Source organism: Micropterus salmoides, unplaced genomic scaffold (assembly GCF_014851395.1).
Source record: "Micropterus salmoides isolate LMB-PRFRI ecotype aquatic unplaced genomic scaffold, ASM1485139v1 Ms_hic_scaffold_4454, whole genome shotgun sequence".
Taxonomy (NCBI): Eukaryota; Metazoa; Chordata; class Actinopteri; order Centrarchiformes; family Centrarchidae; genus Micropterus; species Micropterus salmoides.
Window position 1 is genome coordinate 1 of NW_024043878.1, and position 13,920 is coordinate 13,920.

The 13,920-nt window shown below is 45.7% G+C and overlaps 9 non-coding genes across 9 annotated transcripts; all 9 read right to left on the reverse strand.

The window, feature by feature from the left end:
- Window positions 1-130: 130 nt before the first annotated feature.
- trnan-guu lies at window positions 131-204 on the reverse strand. The gene has a single exon. It is a non-coding gene; the product is annotated as a tRNA-Asn (tRNA).
- Window positions 205-2,223: 2,019 nt separating this feature from the next.
- Window positions 2,224-2,297, reverse strand: trnat-ugu. Its single transcript has one exon. It is a non-coding gene; the product is annotated as a tRNA-Thr (tRNA).
- Window positions 2,298-2,696: 399 nt separating this feature from the next.
- Window positions 2,697-2,770, reverse strand: trnan-guu. The gene has a single exon. It is a non-coding gene; the product is annotated as a tRNA-Asn (tRNA).
- A 2,023-nt stretch (window positions 2,771-4,793) lies between these two features.
- trnat-ugu lies at window positions 4,794-4,867 on the reverse strand. The gene has a single exon. It is a non-coding gene; the product is annotated as a tRNA-Thr (tRNA).
- A 399-nt stretch (window positions 4,868-5,266) lies between these two features.
- Window positions 5,267-5,340, reverse strand: trnan-guu. The gene has a single exon. It is a non-coding gene; the product is annotated as a tRNA-Asn (tRNA).
- A 2,019-nt stretch (window positions 5,341-7,359) lies between these two features.
- trnat-ugu lies at window positions 7,360-7,433 on the reverse strand. The gene has a single exon. It is a non-coding gene; the product is annotated as a tRNA-Thr (tRNA).
- A 399-nt stretch (window positions 7,434-7,832) lies between these two features.
- On the reverse strand, window positions 7,833-7,906 carry trnan-guu. Its single transcript has one exon. It is a non-coding gene; the product is annotated as a tRNA-Asn (tRNA).
- A 2,015-nt stretch (window positions 7,907-9,921) lies between these two features.
- Window positions 9,922-9,995, reverse strand: trnat-ugu. The gene has a single exon. It is a non-coding gene; the product is annotated as a tRNA-Thr (tRNA).
- Window positions 9,996-10,394: 399 nt separating this feature from the next.
- On the reverse strand, window positions 10,395-10,468 carry trnan-guu. Its single transcript has one exon. It is a non-coding gene; the product is annotated as a tRNA-Asn (tRNA).
- Window positions 10,469-13,920: the final 3,452 nt, after the last annotated feature.

Consider the following 13,920-nt stretch of genomic DNA (forward strand, 5'->3'; position numbering starts at 1 on the left):
GATGAGCTTGGACTAGCGAGGCCAAGGGACAAAGTGGCACTGGTCCTGTTTGACAAGAGGGCCTTTGCAGCGGACCAACAAGTTCAAAGAGCACGGATAGAGCTTGCACTTCAGACGCCTAAATATTGACCGTCCCTGGGTGGGCTCGAACCACCATCCTCTCGGTTAACAGCCGAGCGCGCTAGCCAATTGCGCCACAGAGACACGTTGGGGTGCAGGCGTTCAAAAAATCCCGTGTACTCGTCTTGCAGTCTCGGTTCCATGGAACCAGACAGGAAGTCCATCATCCAGAGTTTCCTCTCCAGACTGATGTTGGTGGATCTTCTGAAAGTTCCTCCCTCAGTCAGATCTTCTTCCTCTCTCTGGTTGTTGGTCTTCATCGTACTGAAGATGGTCCAGTGGGGAAGGACGCCGACTGGAGACCCAGAGTTGTGGGTTCAAACCTCGCCTCAGCCATCTGAGGTACGTGAGAAATGTGTCTGTGTGTGTGTTCAATAAACCGAAACTCAAAAAACGTTCAAAGCGTCCGAAATCTCGTTGCGTTCGTTTCCCGTCGTGAATTTCCGCATTTGTCCGACTTCAACACAACGACCTTCAAGGGATTACGGTACAGCTAAGTAAGGTAAGGCTAGCTAGCTTGCTTGATCAAAGCCAGCTAGCTCTCTCTCTTTGGACTTATTTTACTTTACCAAACAAGAAAGTAAGAAAGAAGTGATACACAACGTACAAGAGATTTCAATATAAAACAAGGATAATAAAAGTCCTCATCTGAGTCTGGATGTGGATCCTGGTTCTGATCTTTGTACCATCGGTTATTGTTGAGAAATGTTCAGTTAAATGATGAAGTTCTTCTGGTTCATGTCAGGATTCAGATCCACGTTCGTGATCTGAATATTGATTGATTCCAATCTTTGGAAAAAATAATTACAATAACTTTGTTTATAGCACTTTTCAAATCCAAGTTACAAGGTGCTGCACAGCAGAAACAAATAAGCTCCATACTTAAAAAAATAAAAATGAATCAACAGCAATAAAACAAAGTTTATTAAAACACCATAGGATAAAAGTGAGACCTAAGAAAGTATTTAAAAGAGGCCCCTGAGTTTGCCTGTCTGAGAACTTCCACAGCTGACGGGCCTAGTGGAGAGATTATTAAAGGAGCCAGCTCTGGTCTGAAGGGGGTCACTGTGATCTCTAACAGGGATAATGCTGCAGGTGGATTTCAGTGGAAAGATTCCTGAAACAGCAGCAGACATGTTTTACTTCCTACAGTGCGCTGGTCCATTGTGGTTCTGCTGAAGGGAGACTGGACTGCTCCCAATCACATCGTACTAGTACTCATGAAGAATGTCTCTCTGTCACAGCTCATGTTTAAAGCTGCAGTCTGTCTGGATTCATAATCTCTGAACCTGCAGAGCTCTCAGCTCCAGCATCATAACAGCTGCTTAGAATCCCCCTGCAGGAGAAGCACCTAGGGGACTTGATCATCTGGATCCACCTGGATCCAAGGTGGAAGAACTGAATCCCTGCTTCTCACTTTGGAAACACGTCCATGTTCTGGTGATCTCTGATGCTTGCGTCACATTCAGCATGCTAATCTGTGGCACTGAACACCTGCGAAGGTGCTGCTACACCTGAGAGCGGACCTTTCAGTGATTTCAAATGACACATCAGATCAGAATTATGAACATAAAACAAAACCAGAGTTTACTGCAAGTGGACTTGAAGCTAGATCTTTTAGGTGGAAGGCAAGAACACTAGCCATTAGTCCACAGAGAACACAAGGACAGGGTTCGTCATCGTATTCACACCACTCAGAAGTCCAGAGTGTTTATGTTGGAAAGCAATCTCTCTTCCACAGCAGGACTTGAACCCAGAACACCTGTCCCAGAGGATATTCATTCCTTGGTGAAGCTGCTATAACAGGAAGCAGTTGGTTTCTGTATATTCAAGGCCAGCATTTTCTACCAATTATTGTTTGGTAAAATAGGTCTCACCCGCAATAGCACTTGTTTGTCTTCCATGGTTTAGAGAATGTAGAGCAGCCTCTGGTGAGATCACCGGGACAGAAGTCAGTAATGACCAGTACATCAAAGGACAGATTCTGGAAACACTGAGCTGATTCAGTCAGAGGATGTTTAAGTGAACTTACCAAAGCAGGGAGCAATTTCCTGTTTTCAGATTTGAATAGGTAGAGGTTCCCGTGGACACATTAAGCTGTAGAGGCACTGCTGGGATTTGAAACCAGGTTCTCCTGTTTACAAGACAGGCGCTTTCACCGACTAAGCCACAGCACCCGCCGCAGGCAACTGCGCTACCTGTTTCAGGTGGTCTGGTTTTGGAATCAGTTCTTAGGATTGCCACGTTCTACTCGCTCACTCGCGTTTTTCTTGAAGCTGCGTAGAACGCACATGAGGTTATTCTGGTTTTTGTCCTTGGGAAGTGGCGTATCGTTATTGAAAACTCCACTTAGGCACCGCTGGGATTTGAACCCAGGATCTCTTCCGCTTTGACCAGCGGAAAAGCGGACACGGTTGAGGCCTCTGGAGCCACAAGAGGAGAAAGGGATGAGCTTGGACTAGCGAGGCCAAGGGACAAAGTGGCACTGGTCCTGTTTGACAAGAGGGCCTTTGCAGCGGACCAACAAGTTCAAAGAGCACGGATAGAGCTTGCACTTCAGACGCCTAAATATTGACCGTCCCTGGGTGGGCTCGAACCACCATCCTCTCGGTTAACAGCCGAGCGCGCTAGCCAATTGCGCCACAGAGACACGTTGGGGTGCAGGCGTTCAAAAAATCCCGTGTACTCGTCTTGCAGTCTCGGTTCCATGGAACCAGACAGGAAGTCCATCATCCAGAGTTTCCTCTCCAGACTGATGTTGGTGGATCTTCTGAAAGTTCCTCCCTCAGTCAGATCTTCTTCCTCTCTCTGGTTGTTGGTCTTCATCGGTACTGAAGATGGTCCAGTGGGGAAGGACGCCGACTGGAGACCCAGAGTTGTGGGTTCAAACCTCGCCTCAGCCATCTGAGGTACGTGAGAAATGTGTCTGTGTGTGTGTTCAATAAACCGAAACTCAAAAAACGTTCAAAGCGTCCGAAATCTCGTTGCGTTCGTTTCCCGTCGTGAATTTCCGCATTTGTCCGACTTCAACACAACGACCTTCAAGGGATTACGGTACAGCTAAGTAAGGTAAGGCTAGCTAGCTTGCTTGATCAAAGCCAGCTAGCTCTCTCTCTTTGGACTTATTTTACTTTACCAAACAAGAAAGTAAGAAAGAAGTGATACACAACGTACAAGAGATTTCAATATAAAACAAGGATAATAAAAGTCCTCATCTGAGTCTGGATGTGGATCCTGGTTCTGATCTTTGTACCATCGGTTATTGTTGAGAAATGTTCAGTTAAATGATGAAGTTCTTCTGGTTCATGTCAGGATTCAGATCCACGTTCGTGATCTGAATATTGATTGATTCCAATCTTTGGAAAAAAAATAATTACAATAACTTTGTTTATAGCACTTTTCAAATCCAAGTTACAAGGTGCTGCACAGCAGAAACAAATAAAGCTCCATACTTAAAAAAAATAAAAATGAATCAACAGCAATAAAACAAAGTTTATTAAAACACCATAGGATAAAAGTGAGACCTAAGAAAGTATTTAAAAGAGGCCCCTGAGTTTGCCTGTCTGAGAACTTCCACAGCTGACGGGCCTAGTGGAGAGATTATTAAAGGAGCCAGCTCTGGTCTGAAGGGGGTCACTGTGATCTCTAACAGGGATAATGCTGCAGGTGGATTTCAGTGGAAAGATTCCTGAAACAGCAGCAGACATGTTTTACTTCCTACAGTGCGCTGGTCCATTGTGGTTCTGCTGAAGGGAGACTGGACTGCTCCCAATCACATCGTACTAGTACTCATGAAGAATGTCTCTCTGTCACAGCTCATGTTTAAAGCTGCAGTCTGTCTGGATTCATAATCTCTGAACCTGCAGAGCTCTCAGCTCCAGCATCATAACAGCTGCTTAGAATCCCCCTGCAGGAGAAGCACCTAGGGGACTTGATCATCTGGATCCACCTGGATCCAAGGTGGAAGAACTGAATCCCTGCTTCTCACTTTGGAAACACGTCCATGTTCTGGTGATCTCTGATGCTTGCGTCACATTCAGCATGCTAATCTGTGGCACTGAACACCTGCGAAGGTGCTGCTACACCTGAGAGCGGACCTTTCAGTGATTTCAAATGACACATCAGATCAGAATTATGAACATAAAACAAAACCAGAGTTTACTGCAAGTGGACTTGAAGCTAGATCTTTTAGGTGGAAGGCAAGAACACTAGCCATTAGTCCACAGAGAACACAAGGACAGGGTTCGTCATCGTATTCACACCACTCAGAAGTCCAGAGTGTTTATGTTGGAAAGCAATCTCTCTTCCACAGCAGGACTTGAACCCAGAACACCTGTCCCAGAGGATATTCATTCCTTGGTGAAGCTGCTATAACAGGAAGCAGTTGGTTTCTGTATATTCAAGGCCAGCATTTCTACCAATTATTGTTTGGTAAAATAGGTCTCACCCGCAATAGCACTTGTTTGTCTTCCATGGTTTAGAGAATGTAGAGCAGCCTCTGGTGAGATCACCGGGACAGAAGTCAGTAATGACCAGTACATCAAAGGACAGATTCTGGAAACACTGAGCTGATTCAGTCAGAGGATGTTTAAGTGAACTTACCAAAGCAGGGAGCAATTTCCTGTTTTCAGATTTGAATAGGTAGAGGTTCCCGTGGACACATTAAGCTGTAGAGGCACTGCTGGGATTTGAAACCAGGTTCTCCTGTTTACAAGACAGGCGCTTTCACCGACTAAGCCACAGCACCCGCCGCAGGCAACTGCGCTACCTGTTTCAGGTGGTCTGGTTTTGGAATCAGTTCTTAGGATTGCCACGTTCTACTCGCTCACTCGCGTTTTTCTTGAAGCTGCGTAGAACGCACATGAGGTTATTCTGGTTTTTGTCCTTGGGAAGTGGCGTATCGTTATTGAAAACTCCACTTAGGCACCGCTGGGATTTGAACCCAGGATCTCTTCCGCTTTGACCAGCGGAAAAGCGGACACGGTTGAGGCCTCTGGAGCCACAAGAGGAGAAAGGGATGAGCTTGGACTAGCGAGGCCAAGGGACAAAGTGGCACTGGTCCTGTTTGACAAGAGGGCCTTTGCAGCGGACCAACAAGTTCAAAGAGCACGGATAGAGCTTGCACTTCAGACGCCTAAATATTGACCGTCCCTGGGTGGGCTCGAACCACCATCCTCTCGGTTAACAGCCGAGCGCGCTAGCCAATTGCGCCACAGAGACACGTTGGGGTGCAGGCGTTCAAAAAATCCCGTGTACTCGTCTTGCAGTCTCGGTTCCATGGAACCAGACAGGAAGTCCATCATCCAGAGTTTCCTCTCCAGACTGATGTTGGTGGATCTTCTGAAAGTTCCTCCCTCAGTCAGATCTTCTTCCTCTCTCTGGTTGTTGGTCTTCATCGGTACTGAAGATGGTCCAGTGGGGAAGGACGCCGACTGGAGACCCAGAGTTGTGGGTTCAAACCTCGCCTCAGCCATCTGAGGTACGTGAGAAATGTGTCTGTGTGTGTGTTCAATAAACCGAAACTCAAAAAACGTTCAAAGCGTCCGAAATCTCGTTGCGTTCGTTTCCCGTCGTGAATTTCCGCATTTGTCCGACTTCAACACAACGACCTTCAAGGGATTACGGTACAGCTAAGTAAGGTAAGGCTAGCTAGCTTGCTTGATCAAAGCCAGCTAGCTCTCTCTCTTTGGACTTATTTTACTTTACCAAACAAGAAAGTAAGAAAGAAGTGATACACAACGTACAAGAGATTTCAATATAAAACAAGGATAATAAAAGTCCTCATCTGAGTCTGGATGTGGATCCTGGTTCTGATCTTTGTACCATCGGTTATTGTTGAGAAATGTTCAGTTAAATGATGAAGTTCTTCTGGTTCATGTCAGGATTCAGATCCACGTTCGTGATCTGAATATTGATTGATTCCAATCTTTGGAAAAAATAATTACAATAACTTTGTTTATAGCACTTTTCAAATCCAAGTTACAAGGTGCTGCACAGCAGAAACAAATAAAGCTCCATACTTAAAAAAATAAAAATGAATCAACAGCAATAAAACAAAGTTTATTAAAACACCATAGGATAAAAGTGAGACCTAAGAAAGTATTTAAAAGAGGCCCCTGAGTTTGCCTGTCTGAGAACTTCCACAGCTGACGGGCCTAGTGGAGAGATTATTAAAGGAGCCAGCTCTGGTCTGAAGGGGGTCACTGTGATCTCTAACAGGGATAATGCTGCAGGTGGATTTCAGTGGAAAGATTCCTGAAACAGCAGCAGACATGTTTTACTTCCTACAGTGCGCTGGTCCATTGTGGTTCTGCTGAAGGGAGACTGGACTGCTCCCAATCACATCGTACTAGTACTCATGAAGAATGTCTCTCTGTCACAGCTCATGTTTAAAGCTGCAGTCTGTCTGGATTCATAATCTCTGAACCTGCAGAGCTCTCAGCTCCAGCATCATAACAGCTGCTTAGAATCCCCCGCAGGAGAAGCACCTAGGGGACTTGATCATCTGGATCCACCTGGATCCAAGGTGGAAGAACTGAATCCCTGCTTCTCACTTTGGAAACACGTCCATGTTCTGGTGATCTCTGATGCTTGCGTCACATTCAGCATGCTAATCTGTGGCACTGAACACCTGCGAAGGTGCTGCTACACCTGAGAGCGGACCTTTCAGTGATTTCAAATGACACATCAGATCAGAATTATGAACATAAAACAAAACCAGAGTTTACTGCAAGTGGACTTGAAGCTAGATCTTTTAGGTGGAAGGCAAGAACACTAGCCATTAGTCCACAGAGAACACAAGGACAGGGTTCGTCATCGTATTCACACCACTCAGAAGTCCAGAGTGTTTATGTTGGAAAGCAATCTCTCTTCCACAGCAGGACTTGAACCCAGAACACCTGTCCCAGAGGATATTCATTCCTTGGTGAAGCTGCTATAACAGGAAGCAGTTGGTTTCTGTATATTCAAGGCCAGCATTTCTACCAATTATTGTTTGGTAAAATAGGTCTCACCCGCAATAGCACTTGTTTGTCTTCCATGGTTTAGAGAATGTAGAGCAGCCTCTGGTGAGATCACCGGGACAGAAGTCAGTAATGACCAGTACATCAAAGGACAGATTCTGGAAACACTGAGCTGATTCAGTCAGAGGATGTTTAAGTGAACTTACCAAAGCAGGGAGCAATTTCCTGTTTTCAGATTTGAATAGGTAGAGGTTCCCGTGGACACATTAAGCTGTAGAGGCACTGCTGGGATTTGAAACCAGGTTCTCCTGTTTACAAGACAGGCGCTTTCACCGACTAAGCCACAGCACCCGCCGCAGGCAACTGCGCTACCTGTTTCAGGTGGTCTGGTTTTGGAATCAGTTCTTAGGATTGCCACGTTCTACTCGCTCACTCGCGTTTTTCTTGAAGCTGCGTAGAACGCACATGAGGTTATTCTGGTTTTTGTCCTTGGGAAGTGGCGTATCGTTATTGAAAACTCCACTTAGGCACCGCTGGGATTTGAACCCAGGATCTCTTCCGCTTTGACCAGCGGAAAAGCGGACACGGTTGAGGCCTCTGGAGCCACAAGAGGAGAAAGGGATGAGCTTGGACTAGCGAGGCCAAGGGACAAAGTGGCACTGGTCCTGTTTGACAAGAGGGCCTTTGCAGCGGACCAACAAGTTCAAAGAGCACGGATAGAGCTTGCACTTCAGACGCCTAAATATTGACCGTCCCTGGGTGGGCTCGAACCACCATCCTCTCGGTTAACAGCCGAGCGCGCTAGCCAATTGCGCCACAGAGACACGTTGGGGTGCAGGCGTTCAAAAAATCCCGTGTACTCGTCTTGCAGTCTCGGTTCCATGGAACCAGACAGGAAGTCCATCATCCAGAGTTTCCTCTCCAGACTGATGTTGGTGGATCTTCTGAAAGTTCCTCCCTCAGTCAGATCTTCTTCCTCTCTCTGGTTGTTGGTCTTCATCGGTACTGAAGATGGTCCAGTGGGGAAGGACGCCGACTGGAGACCCAGAGTTGTGGGTTCAAACCTCGCCTCAGCCATCTGAGGTACGTGAGAAATGTGTCTGTGTGTGTGTTCAATAAACCGAAACTCAAAAAACGTTCAAAGCGTCCGAAATCTCGTTGCGTTCGTTTCCCGTCGTGAATTTCCGCATTTGTCCGACTTCAACACAACGACCTTCAAGGGATTACGGTACAGCTAAGTAAGGCTAGCTAGCTTGCTTGATCAAAGCCAGCTAGCTCTCTCTCTTTGGACTTATTTTACTTTACCAAACAAGAAAGTAAGAAAGAAGTGATACACAACGTACAAGAGATTTCAATATAAAACAAGGATAATAAAAGTCCTCATCTGAGTCTGGATGTGGATCCTGGTTCTGATCTTTGTACCATCGGTTATTGTTGAGAAATGTTCAGTTAAATGATGAAGTTCTTCTGGTTCATGTCAGGATTCAGATCCACGTTCGTGATCTGAATATTGATTGATTCCAATCTTTGGAAAAAATAATTACAATAACTTTGTTTATAGCACTTTTCAAATCCAAGTTACAAGGTGCTGCACAGCAGAAACAAATAAAGCTCCATACTTAAAAAAAATAAAAATGAATCAACAGCAATAAAACAAAGTTTATTAAAACACCATAGGATAAAAGTGAGACCTAAGAAAGTATTTAAAAGAGGCCCCTGAGTTTGCCTGTCTGAGAACTTCCACAGCTGACGGGCCTAGTGGAGAGATTATTAAAGGAGCCAGCTCTGGTCTGAAGGGGGTCACTGTGATCTCTAACAGGGATAATGCTGCAGGTGGATTTCAGTGGAAAGATTCCTGAAACAGCAGCAGACATGTTTTACTTCCTACAGTGCGCTGGTCCATTGTGGTTCTGCTGAAGGGAGACTGGACTGCTCCCAATCACATCGTACTAGTACTCATGAAGAATGTCTCTCTGTCACAGCTCATGTTTAAAGCTGCAGTCTGTCTGGATTCATAATCTCTGAACCTGCAGAGCTCTCAGCTCCAGCATCATAACAGCTGCTTAGAATCCCCCGCAGGAGAAGCACCTAGGGGACTTGATCATCTGGATCCACCTGGATCCAAGGTGGAAGAACTGAATCCCTGCTTCTCACTTTGGAAACACGTCCATGTTCTGGTGATCTCTGATGCTTGCGTCACATTCAGCATGCTAATCTGTGGCACTGAACACCTGCGAAGGTGCTGCTACACCTGAGAGCGGACCTTTCAGTGATTTCAAATGACACATCAGATCAGAATTATGAACATAAAACAAAACCAGAGTTTACTGCAAGTGGACTTGAAGCTAGATCTTTTAGGTGGAAGGCAAGAACACTAGCCATTAGTCCACAGAGAACACAAGGACAGGGTTCGTCATCGTATTCACACCACTCAGAAGTCCAGAGTGTTTATGTTGGAAAGCAATCTCTCTTCCACAGCAGGACTTGAACCCAGAACACCTGTCCCAGAGGATATTCATTCCTTGGTGAAGCTGCTATAACAGGAAGCAGTTGGTTTCTGTATATTCAAGGCCAGCATTTCTACCAATTATTGTTTGGTAAAATAGGTCTCACCCGCAATAGCACTTGTTTGTCTTCCATGGTTTAGAGAATGTAGAGCAGCCTCTGGTGAGATCACCGGGACAGAAGTCAGTAATGACCAGTACATCAAAGGACAGATTCTGGAAACACTGAGCTGATTCAGTCAGAGGATGTTTAAGTGAACTTACCAAAGCAGGGAGCAATTTCCTGTTTTCAGATTTGAATAGGTAGAGGTTCCCGTGGACACATTAAGCTGTAGAGGCACTGCTGGGATTTGAAACCAGGTTCTCCTGTTTACAAGACAGGCGCTTTCACCGACTAAGCCACAGCACCCGCCGCAGGCAACTGCGCTACCTGTTTCAGGTGGTCTGGTTTTGGAATCAGTTCTTAGGATTGCCACGTTCTACTCGCTCACTCGCGTTTTTCTTGAAGCTGCGTAGAACGCACATGAGGTTATTCTGGTTTTTGTCCTTGGGAAGTGGCGTATCGTTATTGAAAACTCCACTTAGGCACCGCTGGGATTTGAACCCAGGATCTCTTCCGCTTTGACCAGCGGAAAAGCGGACACGGTTGAGGCCTCTGGAGCCACAAGAGGAGAAAGGGATGAGCTTGGACTAGCGAGGCCAAGGGACAAAGTGGCACTGGTCCTGTTTGACAAGAGGGCCTTTGCAGCGGACCAACAAGTTCAAAGAGCACGGATAGAGCTTGCACTTCAGACGCCTAAATATTGACCGTCCCTGGGTGGGCTCGAACCACCATCCTCTCGGTTAACAGCCGAGCGCGCTAGCCAATTGCGCCACAGAGACACGTTGGGGTGCAGGCGTTCAAAAAATCCCGTGTACTCGTCTTGCAGTCTCGGTTCCATGGAACCAGACAGGAAGTCCATCATCCAGAGTTTCCTCTCCAGACTGATGTTGGTGGATCTTCTGAAAGTTCCTCCCTCAGTCAGATCTTCTTCCTCTCTCTGGTTGTTGGTCTTCATCGGTACTGAAGATGGTCCAGTGGGGAAGGACGCCGACTGGAGACCCAGAGTTGTGGGTTCAAACCTCGCCTCAGCCATCTGAGGTACGTGAGAAATGTGTCTGTGTGTGTGTTCAATAAACCGAAACTCAAAAAACGTTCAAAGCGTCCGAAATCTCGTTGCGTTCGTTTCCCGTCGTGAATTTCCGCATTTGTCCGACTTCAACACAACGACCTTCAAGGGATTACGGTACAGCTAAGTAAGGTAAGGCTAGCTAGCTTGCTTGATCAAAGCCAGCTAGCTCTCTCTCTTTGGACTTATTTTACTTTACCAAACAAGAAAGTAAGAAAGAAGTGATACACAACGTACAAGAGATTTCAATATAAAACAAGGATAATAAAAGTCCTCATCTGAGTCTGGATGTGGATCCTGGTTCTGATCTTTGTACCATCGGTTATTGTTGAGAAATGTTCAGTTAAATGATGAAGTTCTTCTGGTTCATGTCAGGATTCAGATCCACGTTCGTGATCTGAATATTGATTGATTCCAATCTTTGGAAAAAATAATTACAATAACTTTGTTTATAGCACTTTTCAAATCCAAGTTACAAGGTGCTGCACAGCAGAAACAAATAAAGCTCCATACTTAAAAAAAATAAAAATGAATCAACAGCAATAAAACAAAGTTTATTAAAACACCATAGGATAAAAGTGAGACCTAAGAAAGTATTTAAAAGAGGCCCCTGAGTTTGCCTGTCTGAGAACTTCCACAGCTGACGGGCCTAGTGGAGAGATTATTAAAGGAGCCAGCTCTGGTCTGAAGGGGGTCACTGTGATCTCTAACAGGGATAATGCTGCAGGTGGATTTCAGTGGAAAGATTCCTGAAACAGCAGCAGACATGTTTTACTTCCTACAGTGCGCTGGTCCATTGTGGTTCTGCTGAAGGGAGACTGGACTGCTCCCAATCACATCGTACTAGTACTCATGAAGAATGTCTCTCTGTCACAGCTCATGTTTAAAGCTGCAGTCTGTCTGGATTCATAATCTCTGAACCTGCAGAGCTCTCAGCTCCAGCATCATAACAGCTGCTTAGAATCCCCCTGCAGGAGAAGCACCTAGGGGACTTGATCATCTGGATCCACCTGGATCCAAGGTGGAAGAACTGAATCCCTGCTTCTCACTTTGGAAACACGTCCATGTTCTGGTGATCTCTGATGCTTGCGTCACATTCAGCATGCTAATCTGTGGCACTGAACACCTGCGAAGGTGCTGCTACACCTGAGAGCGGACCTTTCAGTGATTTCAAATGACACATCAGATCAGAATTATGAACATAAAACAAAACCAGAGTTTACTGCAAGTGGACTTGAAGCTAGATCTTTAGGTGGAAGGCAAGAACACTAGCCATTAGTCCACAGAGAACACAAGGACAGGGTTCGTCATCGTATTCACACCACTCAGAAGTCCAGAGTGTTTATGTTGGAAAGCAATCTCTCTTCCACAGCAGGACTTGAACCCAGAACACCTGTCCCAGAGGATATTCATTCCTTGGTGAAGCTGCTATAACAGGAAGCAGTTGGTTCTGTATATTCAAGGCCAGCAATTTTCTACCAATTATTGTTTGGTAAAATAGGTCTCACCGCAATAGCACTTGTTTGTCTTCCATGGTTTAGAGAATGTAGAGCAGCCTCTGGTGAGATCACCGGGACAGAAGTCAGTAATGACCAGTACATCAAAGGACAGATTCTGGAAACACTGAGCTGATTCAGTCAGAGGATGTTTAAGTGAACTTACCAAAGCAGGGAGCAATTTCCTGTTTTCAGATTTGAATAGGTAGAGGTTCCGTGGACACATTAAGCTGTAGAGGCACTGCGGATTTGAAACCAGGTTCTCCTGTTACAAGACAGGCGCTTTCACCGACTAAGCCACAGCAGCCCCCCGCAGGCAACTGCGCTACCTGTTTCAGGTGGTCTGGTTTTGGAATCAGTTCTTAGGATTGCCACGTTCTACTCGCTCACTCGCGTTTTTCTTGAAGCTGCGTAGAACGCACATGAGGTTATTCTGGTTTTTGTCCTTGGGAAGTGGCGTATCGTATTGAAAACTCCACTTAGGCACCGCTGGGATTTGAACCCAGGATCTCTTCTTCGCTTTGACCAGCGGAAAAGCGGACACGGTTGAGGCCTCTGGAGCCACAAGAGGAGAAAGGGATGAGCTTGGACTAGCGAGGCCAAGGGACAAAGTGGCACTGGTCCTGTTTGACAAGAGGGCCTTTGCAGCGGACCAACAAGTTCAAAGAGCACGTATAGAGCTTGCACTTCAGACGCCTAAATATTGACCGTCCTGGGTGGGCTCGAACCACCATCTCTCGGTTAACAGTGAGCGCGCTAGCCAATTGCGCCACAGAGACACGTTGGGGTGCAGGCGTTCAAAAAATCCCGTGTACTCGTCTTGCAGTCTCGGTTCCATGGAACCAGACAGGAAGTCCTCATCCAGAGTTTCCTCTCCAGACTGATGTTGGTGGATCTTCTGAAAGTTCCTCCCTCAGTCAGATCTTCTTCCTCTCTGGTTGTTGGTCTTCATCGGTACTGAAGATGGTCCAGTGGGGAAGGACGCCGACTGGAGACCCAGAGTTGTGGGTTCAAACCTCGCCTCAGCCATCTGAGTACGTGAGAAATGTGTCTGTGTGTGTGTCAATAAACCGAAACTCAAAAAACGTTCAAAGCGTCCGAAATCTCGTTGCGTTCGTTTCCCGTCGTGAATTTCCGCATTTGTCCGACTTCAACACAACCGACCTTCAAGGGACACGGTACAGCTAAGTAAGGTAAGGCTAGCTAGCTTGCTTGATCAAGCCAGCTAGCTCTCTCTTTGGACTTATTTACTTTACCAAACAAGAAAGTAAGAAGAAGTGATACACAACGTACAAGAGATTCAATAAAACAAGGATAATAAAAGTCCTCATCTGAGTCTGGATGTGGATCCTGGTTCTGATCTTTGTACCATCGGTTATTGTTGAGAAATGTTCAGTTAAATGATGAAGTTCTTCTGGTTCATGTCAGGATTCAGATCCACGTTCGTGATCTGAATATTGATTGATTCCAATCTTTGGACAAAATAATTACAATAACTTTGTTTATAGCACTTTTCAAATCCAAGTTACAAGGTGCTGCACAGCAGAAACAAATAAAGCTCCATACTTAAAAAAAATAAAAATGAATCAACAGCAATAAAACAAAGTTTATTAAAACACCATAGGATAAAAGTGAGACCTAAGAAAGTATTTAAAGAGGCCCCTGAGTT